The sequence below is a fragment of the Miscanthus floridulus genome, chromosome 18, assembly GCF_019320115.1.
Source record: "Miscanthus floridulus cultivar M001 chromosome 18, ASM1932011v1, whole genome shotgun sequence".
Lineage (NCBI taxonomy): Eukaryota > Viridiplantae > Streptophyta > Magnoliopsida > Poales > Poaceae > Miscanthus > Miscanthus floridulus.
In genome coordinates this window covers 48,790,342-48,798,916 of record NC_089597.1, presented here as the reverse complement: position 1 = coordinate 48,798,916, position 8,575 = coordinate 48,790,342, and positions in this window count along the sequence as shown.

The following is an 8,575-nucleotide window of genomic DNA, read 5'->3' as shown; positions in this document are numbered from 1 at the left end:
GGAGATGTTCACCATCCTCCTGGGTTATACACTTCATCAAGATTTCCTCCTTCGCGTTCTTACGCCACAATTTGCCATCGACGAGCAGATACTGCTTACTGCGATGCATCAGGCGTTCATTTTCTGTCTGATCGGTGTAACCACTACCATCTGTCAGGTACTTGATAAAAGGTACTCTCTAGTCAGGCTCCTTAGTGGTCGGAGGTGGTTCGGTGGTGTTTGATGCCAAAACCGTAGCCACCAATGGCTGGTCTAGAGGCTCATCGACCGCGGGATCTTCTTCGATGGAAGGCGTGAGCAGGTCTTGAACAAATACGTCATGTGGGACTTTGGCTTAGGATGATTCTAACTTTGACAGCGCATCTACTGCTTGATTTTTGTCCCAGACCACATGTGTGTACTCAATGCCATAGAACTTGCCTTCCAGCTTTCTGATCGATTTGCAGTATGCATCCATCTTTTCGCTGGTCATATCCCAGTCCTTGTTGAGTTGGTTGATAACTAGAGCCAAGTCTCCATAGACATAGAGACATTTGACACCGAGCTCGACCGCAATGCGCAGACCATGTAGGCATGCTTCGTACTCGGTGGCGTTATTAGACACCGGGAAATAAATCCTGAGGATGTATCGGAGCTGCTCCTTGGATGGTGACACAAAAAGGACTCCTGCTCCTACACCGTCGATGTTGAGAGAGCCGTCAAAGTACATCTTCCAATACTCACCAGGCCCCTGAGAGGCAGGTGTGCTTAAGTCTATCCATTCGATGATGAAATCGACAAGTGCCTAAGACTTGATTGTAGTACGGCTTGCAAATTCCAAGGAGAAAGGACATAGCTCCATTACCCATTTGATGATGCGCCCATTTGCATCCTTGTTGCGAATGATGTCTCCCAGAGGGTACTCAGTCATGACCACCACGCGATATCCGTTGAAGTAGTGTTTCAACTTTTGGGATGTGATTAGTATGGCATAGATCAGTTTCTGAATCTGTGGGTACCTGGTCTTGGATTCATTGAACACCTCACTGATGAAATATATTGGTCACTGTACCTTGTAGACGTGGCTAGGCTCATCACGCTCGACCACCATGGCAGTGGAGACCACTCGATTAGTTGCCGCAATATAAAGCAGGAGGGTTTCGTCTTCTCTGGGAGCAGTGAGGACTGGAGGTGATGTAAGGAATTGTTTCAGCTGTGTAAAGGCAGCGTCTGCTTCCTCCGACCACTCAAACTTCTCGGATGCTTTGAGCAGCTTGAAAAATGGTAGTCCTTTTTTGCCTAATCTTGATATGAAACGACTTAGGGCAGCCATGCATCCGGTAAGCTTCTGAACATCCTTCACCTTTTTGGGCAGCTTCATGTCCAAGATAGCTTTTACCTTCTCTAGGTTAGGGTGTATGCCATCATGACTGACGACGTTGCTGAGTAATATACCAGATGGAACACCAAAGATACACTTCTTTGGGTTTAATTTCCATTGGAATGTGTTAAGAGCTGCAAAGGTACGTTCGAGGTTGTCAACAAGGGTGTATGCTTCCTTGGTTTTAACAACTACATCATCAACATAAGCCTCGATGAGGTCATCTTTTATCTCATCTTTGAGGCAGGCCTGTATGGCACGTTGATAGGTAGCCCTGGTGTTCTTGAGCCCAAACAACATGGTCATATAGCAGTAGGCGCCGAAGGGCGTGATGAAGGATGTCTTGATCTGGTCATCCTTTTTAAGAGCGATCTGGTGATAACCAGAGTAGCAATCAAGAAAGGAAAGCAACTTGCAATCGGTAGTTGAATCTACGACCTCGTCTATGCGAGGTAAGCCGAAGGGGTCTTTAGGGCAGTGTTTGTTGAGATCAGTGTAATCAACGCACATTTTCCATTCATTATTCTTTTTACGTACAAGAACCAGGTTAGCTAACCACTCCAGATGATACACTTCTTTGATAAATCTGGCTGCCAAAAGCCATGTAACTTCTACCCTAATAGCCTCCTTTTTGTCGTGAGCGAACCGTCGTAGCTTCTGCTTGATAGGTTTGGCCTTGCCGTCGACATTTAAGGAGTGCTCGATCAAGTTCCGAGGTACACCGGGCATGTCAGCGGGTTTCCATGCAAACACACTCACATTGCTCCTCAAGAACCTGACGAGCGCGTCTTCCTATTTAGGATCCAGGTTGGCCCCGATAAGGGCCATTTTGCTAGGATCACCGTCGACCAGTTGGATCGCTTTGTGCTCTTTGGACTTGATGTTCTTGCGTGGGGCCTCGAGCTCTAGGATCTCTAGGTGGTTGGTTAGGGTCTTCTTGGCATCGAGCATGGTCTCGGCCATGCGAATAGAGAGGTCGTGAGCCTCTGCTATTTTAAAGCTGTCGTCCTCGCAGGTATAAGCTACGTATACGTTGCCCCTGAGAGTTAGAACCCCTTTCTTGGTAGGCATCTTGAGCACCAAATACCTGTAGTGAGGTATGGCCATGAATTTGGTGAGCGTTGGTCGACCAAGGATAGCATGGTAGGTGCCATCGAAGTCAGCGACCATGAAGTTGACGTAGTCAGTGCGGAAGTGGTCCGGGGTACCAAATTGCACATGTAGCGTGATCTACCCAAGAGGTGTGGAGCTCTATCTGGGGAGAACACCCCAGAACTATGCCTCATATGGCTTGAGATCAGCCTAGGTTATCTTTAGGGCTGGCAAACTATTCTTGAACACTATATCGATGGAACTGCCGTCGTTAATCAGCACTCTGTCGGACTAAACCTTGTTGATACAAGGATCGAGAACTAGAGAAAAATGTCCTGGCTCAGGTATTGCAGCCCATTGGTCCTTTCTGCTGAAGGAGATCTCATGGTGAGACCAAGGAGGGAGCCGCGGATCGGCGATGAGGTTGTCAGCATTGGCCATGTTCAAGCAAGCATGGGCGAGCAGCTTGCGTTCTCGTTTGGTCTCAATGGACACTTTGCCTCCAATGATGGTGTGGACGTGATCAGTTGGCTTGACGTACTTGTGATGGGGATCTACGTCTTCATCATCGTTGTCCTTGTTACGCTACTCCCCTACGTCGTTAGGCTTGTCGGATGTATCCGGAGCCTGTTGGCGCGTGTAGATAGATTTGAGGACACGACAATTCTCCATGGTATAGTTTGACTTGGGATGGAGCTGGCAGGGTCCCTTCAATGCTTTGGCATAGTCTTCTTCGTAGTTGCGACATCCGCCACCTTTTTTAACGGTGTTGACCTCGCCATTGTCTTTCTGAGCACGCTTGCCCCTGTAATCGTCACGGCGATTACACTGCTAATTACGTTGGTCGCGGTGGTCGCGGGAATTGTTGCGCTAGTTGCGGCGATCAAAATTGTCGTTTCGACCATGGTTGCCGCGGTAGTCGTCGTGGTGTGGGGGTGTTCAGAGCGTGGAACCCTTGCTGCTTCTTCAATGATTATCTTTTTAGCATCATCGGCATCCGCATATTTTTTAGCAGTGGCTAGGAGCGCTATGACTGATTCAGGTCTCTTGTAGAGGAGCTTGTCCCTTAGGGCATCGTGGAAGCGGAGACCAGTGATGAAAGCCTCAATTGCCTCATTGTCGGAGATTGACAGGACCTTGATGCGCATCTCCGAGAAGCGTCGGACGTACTCACGCAATGGCTCATCTTTGCGATCTCGAATCTGCTACAGATCATATTTGTTGCCGGGTTGCTCGCAAGTAGCAATGAAGTTGTCGATAAATGCTTGCTTGAGCTCTTGCCAAGAATCAAAGTAGTTCATCGGCAAGCTGACTAGCCATTGGTGGCCTGCATGGCCGACAGCGACTGAGAAGTAATTAGACATGACATGCTCATCAGCCATGGCTGATCTACATGCGGTTTCGTAGAGCATGACCCATAATTCAGGGTTCTCCTTGCCATCATACTTCTAAAGTTTTTTGAGCTTGAAGTTCTTGGGCCATATGACTTAGTGAAGGTGTGAAGTAAACTGCTTCAAACCCGGAGGGCCGTGGGTAGTATCATATTCCATACGGCGATAGCTTTCATGGGATGCACGATCGTTGGCTCTTTGGTTAATGCGATCGCAAAGATCATGTTCTCCGAGGTAATGGCGGAGATCGTTATTGCCATCACGGCGATGTCGGTTGCCACCCTGGTTAACCCTGCGACTACAGTTATCACGATGATTATCACGGTTGTCTTGACGGTTGTCGTCCCGGTAGTCGCGGCGGTTGTCGTCCCGACCACCATCATGGCCACCGTTTCTGCCTTGACGGTTGTCTTATGGGTCGTTGTTGCACGAGCCACGTTGGTTGGGTGGCTATGAGCGACTTGAGTACTGGCGGCTGTGGCTTGATTCGACTAACACGGATAGAGCCCGGGCTTGATTTATAATCTCTGCAGTCTGGGCCATAGCAGTCGTCAGGTAAGCTTGTATATCATCACGAACTGCCTGGGTTTCCAGGGTATTGAGTAGTCGTTGCATTATCGCCATAGCAACAGCTACGTTGGCGCTTGGAGTCCTAAAGACCTGCTTGTCCCCCACCCTGTCAAAGGCATTGTTAAGGTTGCATGGCTGGACCCTTATACATCGTGCCTCCTCTTCTGCCTCGGCTTCATTTTGTCGGCGATTAAAATGGTCAATATTGCGTGCTTCGCGTGCAAGCCTTTCTTGTTCAGTTTCGCCAACTGCTGGTGGTTCGTCATTACTGACAACATTGATCAAGTCTCCTCGCCTTGGTGGGAAGGATGGGAATCGTGGGAACCCGGGGCATGGTTTGGGATATCCAGATCGTATTCAATGCCTTCATTGTCATGATGCTGGAGCTTGGTGTGGATGGAGCCATTAGATGCGATGCCGGATGAGGAGCTTGAGCCACCCTCTTGAACTGTGTGGACCGATCCTTCTTGATAATCCTCAATTCGGACCATGTTGATGAAGTTGCGCAGGCCGTAGGGCTAGGCCTGGTAGTTCTCCATCAAGGCTTCATACTCGGAGAGCCGGAGACCCATCGTGGGGGCTAGCCGGTGATGAACAGAGCGCCCTTCAGGAGTAAATGTGACCACGAGATCCGTACCGAGTCACGTAGGACGACTGGCCTGAGCTGGTTGGGTAGATCTGTTGTGGGTAGTGGTTACCTGCTCATTAGATTGACTTTGAATCAAATTTACCAGAGCTAGGGTTTCAGTAAGTTTGGTGCCGACCCGATTGATGGAGTCGAGCAGGTCGGTGTTGTCGATCTGCCTCCCTTTGTAGCGAGGAAGCAGACGATGGGTTGTCGGCGTGGCTGAAGACGATGCTGGCATGGCCGGAACCAGATCCATCGTGGTTGGAGCCGTAGCCAATGCAGGTGAAGCAGTGGTCGACGCAGATTGAATCCGCGCCTCCTCCGTGGTCATGGCGATGAAGTCATCGGAGCTAGTGGTCTAGGTGATCTGGCCAATGGTGAACGTGAGGCCGTTCGGCGTAGCCATGGAACCAGGGATGATGACCATCTTGTTCGCCTAGAGAGCAGTACGCACACCCCCTACCTGGCACACCACTATCGACAAAATATGGTCGGCAGTCTACCTAGGGGTATGCCCAAGATAGTAGATTATCGGTAGACAGATGCGCAAGCTACAAACAAGATGGTGACGCAAGACAAACATGAGGTTTTATCTAGGTTCGACCATCGAGAAGGCGTAATACCTACGTCCTGCGTCTGATTGTATTGTTGTATGTTAATGAGAGATGTTTTTTAGAGGGGTCCCCTGCCCACCTTATATATTCTGGGGGGCAGGGTTATAGATCTAGAAACTAATCCTAACCGGTTACAATTGCCATATGTAGCCGGATAAGGATTCCTATTCTAACCGACTAGGATCTTGCTTGATCTCCAAATCTGCCTTGATTCCTTGCGTGGGACTCCGAATAGATTGGCCGAGCTACGCGTCGTCTTCTAGTGGGCCAGACCCCCTAGTCTAGGCCGGCCCAAGTCGAGCCGTAAGGGTATAGGGGTTAATACCCCCACAGCGCGTGAAGCTCCAAGTGAGTGGATCACCACAACGAGGACTAGCTTGCCGGCAAGCAAGTGAACCTCGGTAAAAAATCATTGTGTCATCATTCGATTCTGAGATGATTGGTCTTCATTGGTATTCATTCTTGTGATTGATTGGCTCCTTTCTCAACACGGCAGTATAACCATCTTGCTCACTCTCTCTATATTACCGCAAACTAGTTGTCAAGCTCTTTAGTGTAGCTAGTTGTGAGAACTTGTTGGTTTGGTTAGTGTGGGTCTTTAGTTAGCCTTTTGAGAGCACACTAACTTAGTGTAGTGACATAGCTATTATGTTGATAGAAACTATATAAACTAGAATTATGGTAGGCGGCTTGCAAGTTTAGTAGGCTAGCGCAACACTCGCTTTGCCTCATAATTATCTAACTGGTTTGCTAAGTGTTGTTGTAGAAATTTTTAATAGGCTATTCACCCCCCTCTAGCCATTAGGACCTTTCAAGTGGTATCAGAGCCGAGGTCACCGTGTTTTGAGGCTTAACAACCTTTGGTGTAAAAATGGCTCAAATCAACAACACCAAGAAACCACCCCAATTTGATGACATAAATTATCCATATTGGAAATCAAAGATGACCACATATATCAAGTCAATCAATAGAAGAGTGTGGAAGGTGGTAGAGACCAAAATTGAGATTGTTGATCTAGAGAATCCCACCGTGGCCGAAGAAGTGCTTCTCTAAAATAATGATATTGCTCTAAGTGCCATTCATGATGCAATTGATGAGAACATTTGAGCAAATCAAGAACATTGAGATAGTTCATGAGGCTTGGAAGAAGTTGGAAGAATCATTTGAGGGCACTCAAGCCGTGAAGGGTGCAAAAGCATACATTCTCAAAGAGAAGTTTGCAAGTTTCAAGATGAAGGAGGATGAGAGTGTGCTGGAGATGTTTCATAGGCTTCAAGTGCTTGTCAATGATCTTAAAGCGCTTGGAGAAGAGGTGAAGGACAAGGACTTCTCCAACAAGCTCTTGAGATGCCTGCCTTCAAGATTTTGCACATTGGTCACTATTCTAGTGAGAAGTGGTTTGGACACTATGACACAAAACCAAGTATTGGGAGACATAATGACCGATGACACATATAGAGATGATAATGAGAAGAAAGAAAAGAAGGAGAAGAAAGATGACAAGAAGGATGACAAGAAGAAAAGTGTGGCATTCAAGGCCACATCATCCAAGGGCAAGGCAAAGCAAGATACATCAAGTGAAGATGATGGCTCATGGAATGATGATGATGATGAGAAGATGGCTCTCTTTGTTAAGAGATTTGGTAAGTTCATGATGAAGAAAGGCTACCGTGCTAGAAGTAAGAAATCTTCATCCAAGAATAAGGAAGAGTCAAGAAGGTGCTTCAATTGTGGAAGCAAAGATCATCTAGGTGCTTAATGTCCATACAATAGTGACAAAGATGATGACAAGAAGAACAAGAAGAAGGACAAGAAGGAAAAGAAAGAGAAGAAGGACAAGATGACCTTCAAGAAGAAGAATGGTGGTTCATATGTGGTCACTGGGGATAGTGATGCTTCCTCAAGTGATGATGATGATAGTGATGATGACAAGACCACCAAGAAGAAGGCACTTGCAAGCATTGCTATAAATGAGAAGCCTTCTCTCTTCAACACTCCATCATGCTTCATGGCTAAGGCCACTAAGGTACAAATTTGTGATGATGGAAGTGATGAGGAACATGATAATGAAAATGATAGCAATAGTGATGATGATGAACCTACTAAGGATGAACTATTTAACATGCTAGAAAATGCTAAAGAACACTTTCGCATTAAGAGAAGGCAATATAAAAGCTTACGTAAGGAACTAAAAGCCCTTAAGCAAGCCTTTGATGAGCTCAATGCATCTCATGAGAGGCTAGAGGAAGCCCATGAGAAGTTTGGCAAGGCTCACAAAAAGCTTGAAAAAGGCTCATTCCTCTTTGCTTGATGAGCAAAATAAAAAGAAGCATGTAGAGACTTACAATGTAGGCTTAACTTGTGATATAATTGATGAATTATTATCTATGCCTACCATCGTTGCTCCCGCTAACCCTTCTTGTAGTACTTCTACTTCTATCTCATCTAGTAGTGATGGTTTCACTTGTGATGCCTCACTAATGGTTGAGAATGAGAACCTCAAGAAGGAGGTCAATAAGCTCACTCACACCTTGGCTAAGGCCTATGGTGGTAAGGACCGCTTGCTTATGTGCTTGGCTAGCCAAAGAGCTTCTCTCTACAAAGAGGGATTGGGCTATACCCCCAAGAAAGGCAAGACGATATTTGCTCCTCACAAGACTAGTTTTGTGAAGAACAATGGTCGATTTTGCACTAGTTGTAAGCAAGTTGGTCATATAGAGCAAAAGTGAGAAGTCACAAGCTAGTGTATCCTCTATTAAGCTTGATTCTTTCTATATGCTTACCAAGGGTGCAAATGGTGTAAAGTCTAAGTTCATTGGTAAACCATGGATGGGATCAAAGAAGAAAGACATTTGAGTACCAAAGAGCTTAGTTACTAACCTTCAAGGACCCAAGCAAATTTGGGTACCTAAAAGGGTA